Source organism: Stegastes partitus, unplaced genomic scaffold (genome assembly GCF_000690725.1).
Source record: "Stegastes partitus isolate 25-593 unplaced genomic scaffold, Stegastes_partitus-1.0.2 Scaffold2392, whole genome shotgun sequence".
Taxonomy (NCBI): Eukaryota; Metazoa; Chordata; class Actinopteri; family Pomacentridae; genus Stegastes; species Stegastes partitus.
The window spans coordinates 97239-107661 of NW_007580123.1; the positions used below are offsets into that span (position 1 = coordinate 97239).

At 41.3% G+C, this 10423-nt stretch overlaps 1 long non-coding RNA gene across 1 annotated transcript; it reads right to left on the minus strand.

Moving 5' to 3' along the window:
• Nucleotides 1–4274: 4274 nt before the first annotated feature.
• LOC103374901 (uncharacterized) lies at nt 4275–9357 on the minus strand. Its single transcript, XR_521163.1, has 2 exons — nt 5329–9357; nt 4275–5201 (listed from the first exon to the last, which is right to left on the minus strand). It is a non-coding gene; the product is annotated as an uncharacterized LOC103374901 (long non-coding RNA).
• Between the last annotated feature and the right edge of the window lie 1066 nt (nt 9358–10423).

Consider the following 10423-nt stretch of genomic DNA (forward strand, 5'->3'; position numbering starts at 1 on the left):
GACTCCAGATCAGTTTAATGTCGATGACACAGAGTCATAGAAACAATCACTGGTACCCTGGATGTGGTTCTGGTTCTGATCATTCACCAGAGGAACCTTTACAAAGTGCATTCTGGGTAAACTTTCCAGGCTCATATCAGCATGTGTGATGGTGGTTGGTCAGAACCAGTTCTAGACAATGAAAAGTCTAGTTTTTACCTGCAGAACACACCAGCTGATCATCTTCTCGCCCTTATTAAAGCTCATTCTTGCTGGTACCTTCATACGAACCTGTCTGAAGCGTGTCCTGCTGCTCAGCATGCTCATCCTCACTCTCTGCTCCACAGCCTCGGGGAAGCACCTCATCTGAAACTGAACGATCAGATTAAGAAAACTACTGTCCGCAGCATTTTCCAGTCAAACAGCTTATTCATGATAGATGTACGATTTAAAATAGCGTGAACCTCATATGTACTTCGCTGATTCAACAGTTCTCGTCATTTCTATTCTGAACATCCGACTGAATCGGGAACTTTCATCTCTCACAGTAATAAGACTTCAGTGCAGCAGTTGAATTTTCATGGACATGATGCTGACAGTGACTCAGTGAGTTCTGGTGAAGTCCAGGAACTAGACTGCAGCAGGGAACATGTAGTTTTGTATGTAGAAGGTGCTGCAGTTAGCCTCTGGTTCAGCAGATAAGAGAAACTTTAGGGGAAATTTACCTTTCAGTGCTTGATTTTATATTTTAATGATGGAAAACTATGTCGGACATTTAACATAAAGCTGCATTTCTGATGTGAAAACCACCTATTAGTAAAAGTAAGAAAAAGAGACACTTCATTTCTTTTTTGGCACACTGGACCATCATCACAACTACACCCAGGACGCTTAAATGGGTCAAATCTGGATTAGGTTATGACAACGAGCCTACAGACTCAACAGAAAACAGTTTCTGATTTATGAAACATTTATTCTATTTGTGAAACTGCAAAAAAAAAAAAAAAAATGATGCTACTGAGTATTTAACATCTGAAACACATGAAACCAGGTCCACATCTAAAAACACAACAAACTGGTTTCCTAGAACACAGAACAAGATTTCATCATCATATTTTCTGGCCTTATTATTCCACATTTCAAATCAACCTTTAGAAGTTTTTTACTGGAGGCTCTGCAAACATCTCGGTACTGAAGCTTTAGGATTTGGCCACCTACAGAAACGCTCCTTAACATTATACTAAGGATTAAACTAAATCACAACACAGAGCACATAATGCACTATATTGTGTATTATTGGTTGAAATATTGGTCGTTAGCCTATTTCTGACCTCTAAAAACTGCTTCTTAGAAAACAGGCAACACCATATTTAAATAATAAAGTAGAAAATGTTTAATATTTCTGTCACAAAGCTTCATCTGCTGGCTGTCTAATCAACTCTTTCTCTGCTTCTTTCTCCTTCTAGCTGCCTGTATGCTACCTAGTTAGCCACCATATCATTACAGTAGTACAGTACTGAATTAGCACATTATGCTAGTTTGTAAGTAGTGACACATTATTATATGTGTTAGCTAATAAGTTGTACCATATTATGCTAATACTGAGCTAGCGATCTAAAACTGGTTCACATATTAGCATAAATTGTTGATACATTAACCACTGCTACTCTCGTACACTAAGCTAGCAAACGAACTGAGACTGATTCACGTATTAGCGCAATATGCTAATACTGGTTAGCCATAACGTATTAGCACATTATGCTAATACGTATTAACATAATTTACACTGCGCGACGTGACAAAAGCCCGACAAGCTGCGTCGTTTTCAGAAGCATAAGTGAAGAGTTTAATCTACAGGGAGTCTCATTAGTGACATTACACGTTACAGATCATTTTCACAACTTTTAAAGACTCACCTGGAGCCTTAACCGGCGTCAGGGCTTCCTGCTACGGAGTCACGTGACAGTCAGAGGGCAAAGGTCACCAGTTTGCGCCACTTATTTTTTATTTATTTATTTTTTTAAAGTTATGTTTTGTATTTTTGTGTGTGTTTCTGGAGTCATATCTGTCGGAAAGTAGCAAAAATATTAATTATTTAATTTGAAATCTTTGAAATCAATTTTGCAATGAGAAAATGAGCTGCCTTTAGGGCAACAGGTTTACGCCAAAACCTGATCTTTAGAGCAAATATCCTTATATCTTATATATCTGCACCATATTATCTGCTCTGTGCCCTGAATTATTTAATATCCTGTTGATTTTACCAGTTGAACCAGTTTAACTCATATGAAGCAGTTTTTTTTTTAACCTGCCACACAATGACTGCAGCTATTATACATGTATGTATTTTATATCTGCTTGGTTGTCTGTCTCTAAGTGTAGCCCTGTGATAGACTGGTTACCTGTCCAGGTGAACCTGCCTTCACCCTGAGTCAGCTGGGATAGACTCCAGCCCCCCATGATCCTGGTGAGGATTAAGGTGCATAGATGGTGGATGGATGGATTATATTCTAATGCAGATATCAGCAGACAGTATTTTTCAACCTTTAACTTTCATTTCTAAACCTGTTACATGTGTTTTTAGCTGCTATTGTGAAATAAATATCAAAGTATTTTCCCCTGATTGCAGAACGACTATAAAGCAGCAGCAGCAACCGTACTGACGCACACGGGTAATTATTTAAGTTGCCCCCAGTTTAATTTAGTTTAAAACATTAAGGTGCTTCTGAATAAGTGCTCCAGAGTATTTATCAGCTCTTTAAGTCCATCAGTAATTCCCAAATCAACCTTAAAGAGTCTGCTGTCGGTAATCTGCAGCTTCTCTCGGCTTAATGGAGTTTTTATAGTGATTTGCAGCCCATCGTTTAGCCGTCAGACGTCAGTTTTACTGTCTCATAAGGTTGTTTTTAGCTGAAAATAAGAGAGAAAAAGCTCTGAAAACCATCAGCATATTGACTGATCTGCAGCAGACAGACACGGTTAGCTAATGAACAGTGGAGAATCTAATATTTCCCTCAGGAGGTGGTGGAGACCAAAAATGGAGTTAAAAGAGGTTATTATTGAAATTACATTTATGAATGAACCAACGCATGACTATTAATAATTTTATATGTTCTAAAATTAACCAGTACACTATCTGATCAGCAGAAAACAGCTAAAATCCAAATGCTAGACAAAGTGGAGCATTTAGCAGCTAAAGAGAGCTGATGTTTCCTTTGGAAGGTGGTGGAGACCAAAAATGGAGCAAAAACTGTTGGGATTATGTTCATAAATGGACTAAAAACCTGATGTCTGAATGTCTGATAGTGTTGCTCTATAACTGCTGGATGTGTAAATTAGGCAATAATTTGACAAGGCAGTGTTCACATTGTGTTTCTGTTGCCCCCTAGTGGATAAAATGGAGTTTCAATACAAAACCATAAATCAATGCAATCAGTTAAGGTCCATAGAAGTGCGCAACAACTTTAAATGCTCAATCCAAAAGCAACACCAGGCTTTAACTTTAAATAAATCATCTCTCAACAGTCTTCCTTCTCACTTTTACGCTGATTAAACATCTGTTGTTACTGAATTTAAAGATCTGAATGAATCTACACAACAAGGCAGACGTCTTTTAAAGAGCTCATACAACACACACACAAAAATAAAATCTAAAACAGTCCAAGTGGTTCTGCTGAACAGGTGAATGTTTTCTGATAATGGCTGAGAAGAGGAGGGAGGATTTTGCTCCCTAGCTGCTGGGCGTGTAAATAAAATGATCTGTGTTGCTTTCACATTGTGTTTCTGCTGCCCCCCAGTGGCTAAAATAGAGCATTAATACAGAACTGTAGTGAATATAGTCATTAAAGGTGCACAGACACACATAAAGAAAATGAGATAGAAGCTCTAAAATCAACATCTGGCATCTGTAAATAAATAATTTCCATTTAACAGATAAAAATCTGCAGCTTTCTTCACTTTTACGCTGATTAAATGACCCTCATTACTACTTTTATAGATTCTACACCACAGGACAGATTTCAGAGTTCACACAATGTTTTCCAAAAAAATATCTGAAAACAGTTCAACCAGTCAAAAGCAGGTGAGCATTTAATGGTAAAGATAGCAAATAGGTGAAGAAGAACAGCAGCAGAGAAGCCATAAACCCAAAAGGAGAAAGATTTTTAAGAGCATCAAGGGGAAAAGGATGCAGACGAGGCCTTTCAGATTCCTCCACAGAGCCAGAATCGAGCCGCCGCCGCTGTAGCTGGACGATAAATCAGATTCACACAGACTGGAAACAACACTTCTGAGCATTTATACTGCAAAAGAGTTTTATTTCAACCGACTGCTGAGTATTTACAGGAGAACAGTTTGTACATAAATAGGCAATAGTTATAAATATCAGCGGCTTGGCTGGTACAAAATTAAAAAAGAACATATCGTACATTATCTACAAGTGCCACTTTGGGTTTTGTACATCATTGTCTCTTGTTGGATTGTCCGTATAGTCCATTCACACATTATCTGCACAGCGGGGAATACAGTACGAGTCCGGGGGGGAATCTGTGGCATTTGGACGACAGTAGGCTGAGGGGGCAGCGTCAGTCTTAAGCCCCGTGAAAGAGGCCGGATTACTGAGCTGCAGCGTGATGGCATTTTTAAAAGTCTACAGGGGATTATTAGTTGCTGGGTGTCTCCTCATAAACACTGACGGCGGCTGAATCACAGAACCTGGAGCGGAAAAAAAAACATCATGACTGATGGTGGTGCTGGGCGTGAAGACTTCAGCTGTCAAAACATCATCCGGCCGCTGGTTGGTTTGTGTGGTGAGAGGTTTAAACATTTAACAGCCTGACTGTCGGGAATCACTACAGATATCATCAATGACTAGTCAGGACTCCCAGATATCAAAACCACAGGTAGAGACGTCTCAGACGCCACCATCAGACACTTACAATGTAGTCCTGACGTCCCCAGACAGCTTCACACCAAAACATCTGAGGCTGACTGTCAGAAATCACTGAAGACATCCCCAATGACCAGTCAGATCAGAACACTAATCTGACGAGTCCAGACCACAAGTAGATGTATCAGTGATAATATCTGCAGACGCCACTATTCAGACTCTTATAATGCAGTCCTGACATCTGTCCTCAGACAGTTTAACATCATTTTAACATTTAACCGCTGAGGTTGACCATCAGGAGGAACACCAACCTGACTGGTAGACAGATCTGTAACTCATCAGGATGATTATCAGACACTTACAATCCATCAGCTGAACACCGTTTTAACATTTAATAGCTGTCAGGAGAAATACAAACATTATTCTGACCAGTCAGAAGCACAGTTAGAGATCTCTGTCACCCAGTTTGAACTGGTCAGAATAACATCTGCAGACGCCGCACATCAGACACCTGACAGCTTCACGCTATAGTAATCCAACATTTACCAGCTGAGGCTGACTGGCGTTACAGTTACTGATTTCTCCGTCATCCTGACTATCGAAAACCAGTTACAGACGTCTTTAATTCAGTTTGAACGAATCACAACAGCTGCAGGTACCTCAAACATTACACGACTCGTCTGAACTGATGTGATGAAGCTTCTTATGCGAAGCTGCCCACTGGATGTCGGTCCAGCAAAGCATTTAAACAGCGTTGGCAGAAGTAACGCTGGCTGCCGTGGTGGTTAAAGGAGGAGAACGAGAGCTTCGTTCGTCGGCGATTTATCATCTAAATTTGGTAGAACTTTGTCCTCAGGCTGCTCTGACATGGAGATAAAACAGCTCATCTGTCTGTTCACAGAGTCTGAACTCTGATTCAAGTCGTCTGAAGTTACATTCTGACTGAGCAGAAGTCCAGTTCAAGACATTCCCAACGTTAGTTATTTAAATATCTCTATAAAAAAAAGGGCAATGAGGATGTCTTAAAACTGTAGTTTGGGGCTGAACACACAAAAATCACAAAGGCTGCAATTTAAGATGTACAAAGTGTGTAAATGATTAAAATTAATGCTGTAATTATATTTTGTTCTATTCAAACTGACAGAAACTTCAAGGTGTCTGTTTACTCTGTGGTTCATCTGGCATTTTGTAGCATCGGACTCAGAGTTTAAAGTGTCGTGTCGATATTTTACAGTCACGTCCCTCCAGCAGTGTTTCAATCTATTAAATACTAAATTCTGAACTCAAATCCCACAAAAAATGGTCACAAAACACTGTAAATAGATATTTCCCCCAAACCCTTCAGCTCCAGTTGAGGTTAAGGATATCTTGAATTATAACTAGTCAGACTTTAACAATGTGACGTCTGGATACCTGCAGCTGTGATGACAAACACCTGAAATGTTCTTTAACTGGGAATTTTCCACAAGACATCAGTTGTAGCTGGTAAATGTTCAGCCTGGTGAAGTAAACACAGCTCTGGATGATCTGACAACTTGGACTTCTTGCACTTTTGTCCACAAAAAAAACCACACAATCTGTAACCCGTCGCTCAGTGAGCTGCTGTCGCCTCCTATTAGGTCCTCGCCCGTTCTGCCGCCCTGCAGAACCGCCTCCCCGACAATAAAATGAAGATCCTGTTACACTACTCACATGCACAACCGCACAGACCGACACGAGCAGCAGCAACAACAACAACAACAACAACAACAGCGCTCACGTCTCCTATGAGTCACACGGACACACAAACATGCAGAAACTGCCCCACAAACAGCTTCACAGAGATTTCACTGCCTTGACAGCAGGTGAGTCATCGGCAGCGACTCACGTTTGGTCCCTGAAGATTTAACTGAAACATTCAAGCAGGAGGTGCAGACGACGTGCAGGCGACTCCTCGGCTTCCACATAATCATTCCACAACAAAAAGAACTGTTTCTGTTTTTGTTTTTTGTGTCAAATGTTCAACATTTCTAAACCCACAATCATCTTCCAGGCTCCTGCTGCCACTTCAGCTCAGTGCAACAGCGCCCTCCTGTGTGCTGAGCTGGTACCGAAGGTGAGCCGTGTCAATTACATAATTTACCTTTAGAGCCACCAAACCCCCAAAACACACACGCTAAATGACACAAACGTGTTATTATTTTAGTCAAATTCATATCAAATGTCTGGATACCAAAGTGCAAAATGTTCCTAAAACTGAATAAAACCACAATTAAATGAGAAAAGTGAATAAAGCTAGAATGTGAGTGAAACTTTGGCATTTCAACAAAACTCCTCGGTTCAGGTTTGGGAAGAATCAAGGACCAAGTAATGGAAACTTCAAATGTTCCAGTGAACAAGTCAGATACAGTAGCTCCAAGCACATTCTTCTCACAGTTTGTTCTTCCACGACGACGTTATCAGAGTCCGTCAGTGTCTGATGACTGTTTACAGGACTGGGTCACGGCAGAGCAGAACCGTCACACGCTGTGCTAAAACAAGGCAGATTAAAGTCAGTGCAACGTGCAAAGTTAAACTTAAGGAACACGGGTTAATAAAGAAAACAATGAAGGAGAGGGAGCCGTAGAAAAAAATTTGAGCAGCAGAATGCGTGACCTTCTCCTGGCAGGAGGGTTGGATGGCTTTCCACAGGGAGGCTCCGCTCCAGCGTTATGACTGAAAATCTGCACTTTCAGGACTCACAGAAACACCAGAGTGTCCGGAAACATCAGCAGCAAAACGACAACGAGGAATCTGATCCTGAATGAAACCTGCTCGAAGCAAACCTACACCACTGAGAGCTTCCTCCGTCTGATTCAGAGGAATCATTGGACAAACTGCTGACTCGCTTTGTTGCAGAAAGTGACTGATGTCTGTGAACATGAATCCAGGAGACGGTTAGCTTAGCTTAGCATAAAGACTGGAAACAGATGGAAACAGCTAGCGTGGCTCTGCATACCAGACTCTCTGTGATTCATACCTCGTTTGTTTAATTCAGAGTATAAGAACAATACTTTTAACCAGGTTTCTGTGTCTGCTTGATGCTTAGAAATACTGCAAACGATCAGTTTTGACACAGATTAAAGGTAAAAACTGTGATTTGATGCATGTTCGTCCTTTTCAGACATGAGTACGTAGCGCTGCTGCTCCATCAGTCTGTTTAAATGACAGTCGTCTGTCATTCGGATGCCACAGTGACAGACAATATTTATCAGATACGTATGACAGGACGCAGCATCCAGTGATGTATAAAACACAATAATGCATAATAAACTGTCCAAGTAACTAGCAAGAGGTAAAGAGTTAATTGTTGTGTGTAGATTCACTGAACCTCGTCTTTGAGTCGCTCACATTCATCCTGCTGCTGTCTGATGCTGCTTTACACAAAGCACACCTCGTTAGTGACCGTCCATCTGCTAATGCGACTGATCAGACTTGTGTCGTGTTCAAAGTGAAGAGCGACTCGCTGCTGCTGCGACTTTTCACCAGAGTTAGCAGGATGTTCATTCAGACATGAAGCCGACACGTCCAGATGCTGTCAGATTAATGGGAAGGAGTTCGGTTCTGAAAGGGGCTTTAGTGTCAGATTTGGTGATTTCATGGTCTGCTAGCTTTCTGTTCTGAGTTTGCACTGCAAAAAAAATAATCATGTGGTGTGTGTGAACACAGGCTGGGTTCTGTAAACGGGAAACAAACAAAACCAGACTGACCACACAACACTAGTCCAACATCAGCAGTGTGTCTCTACAGTCACAGCTTCAGACGGGCTGCTGAGTAGATTGTTTTAACCTTCTGGACAGAACCAGGTTAGTTTCTTCACCCTGTTACCAGTCTTCATGCTAAGCTAAGCTAAGCTAAGCTAAGCTAAGCTAAGCTAAGCTAAGCATCTCCTGGCTTCATATTCACAGCACAGACATCAGAGAGGTCATTTCATTTGAAGCTGCAGTAGGCAGGACGTTCTTTTGGCTTCATCGGGCAAAAGTTTCACACAAACCCTTCAACATTTTGTAATTCAAGTGATATGACTGGAAACTAGACGTCTGCGTTTCATCTTGGCTCAGTTTTCAGGCTTTACAAAATGTGATGTGAGATTTTAGTGAATCACAGGTATTTCCACCCAGAACAGGAGTGACTGTATCGCTAGTTACATCCTGACCCAACTTATCTAATATTTAGTCCAATCCCATATCTGGCATTTTCCTTCATAATACACACTTCAAGTACATTGATGTTATTAAAATCAATTCAGATCTATTTGCTTGACACCTGAATATTTCTGCAATGCATTAAGAAAAAACTGCATTTCTGCCTCCAGTCTGTTCCGTCATGTTCTGTCAGTGGAACCTTGTTGTAAAGCTCCAGTAGAACTCTGTTAGAATTATAGGATGTTCTGAGGCTCCAACAGATGGAGAAAACCTGTTTTCTCTACATGATGTCAGCAGATCTATCGTAGACCAGCTGTAGTACCTGGTTGTTCCACCAGGTGGAGCCTCTTCCTGTTTAATCCTGTAGCGACCAGAGGAGGCCTCACTCAGACTACAGCTCATGGTGGCAGCAGAGAGCATTGTGGGAGTTTAGCAGCAATGGGACCATGACAGAGACTCTGAGGAGGTTCATGACCTCCGATTAGAAGTCACATGTTTTAAACTGGGATTAACGAGGACAGCGTTTATATATTACAGGCCAAACGTTTGGAAGCAAGGTCAACCGTGGATAAGAAAAGTCAGAGGTTCACTGGTAAACTTTGCAACAAATACTTTTCATTCCAAGCTTTAAGTTGATCAGTGAGAGACTGCTGATTAGTGGGACGCACTTTTCTGACGGATCCAATTCGTCCCACAGAAGCTCCATTAGAGAGGTCTGGAGACTTCGAGGGCCAAACCATCTTTTGAAGAACACCTTCTTTTTTGTCTAGGTAGCCCTGACAGAACTGGGAAGGACGCTTAGGGTCACAATGTTGCAGCAAAACAAACTTTCGAGCTACAAGTTTTAGTCCAGATGGAACTGCATGATGCTGTTGCTTCTTCAGACAAATCTACTGAATCACCTGCAGGTCATCCCCACACCATGGTGCTACCACCTCCATGCCTTATGGCGTCTTTAAGATGTTCACCAGTTCATCTGTGAACATCGACTCAAGTTCAAACTTGCTTTTGTCGGTCCAGAGAACTTGTTTCCAGTCACCATAGATCCTCCGTTTTTCTTGTTATTTGGACAAACTCTTGTTGTTGTTTTTATGGGTTTGACCTTGTCATGTTGACTTCTTCCTGATTTGTGGAGCTGTTTTCCCGCCGATCTCTCTTACTGCTGACAGCGATATGTTGATCCTCTGCTTTTGTAGTAACCCTCTTTCTTCCAAACCTTGTGAACTCCTTTGTTGGACACCATGAGGCGTTTTGCAGTTTCCCTTTCAGTGAGTCCTTCTTTCCTCAATATACAAATCTGGACTCTTGTTTCTTTGCTCAGCTGTTTCTTTCATTTCTGTGGTCGTTGGTCACAGACATGGACACTGTGGAGATCTGTTGGGATTTTTGTACA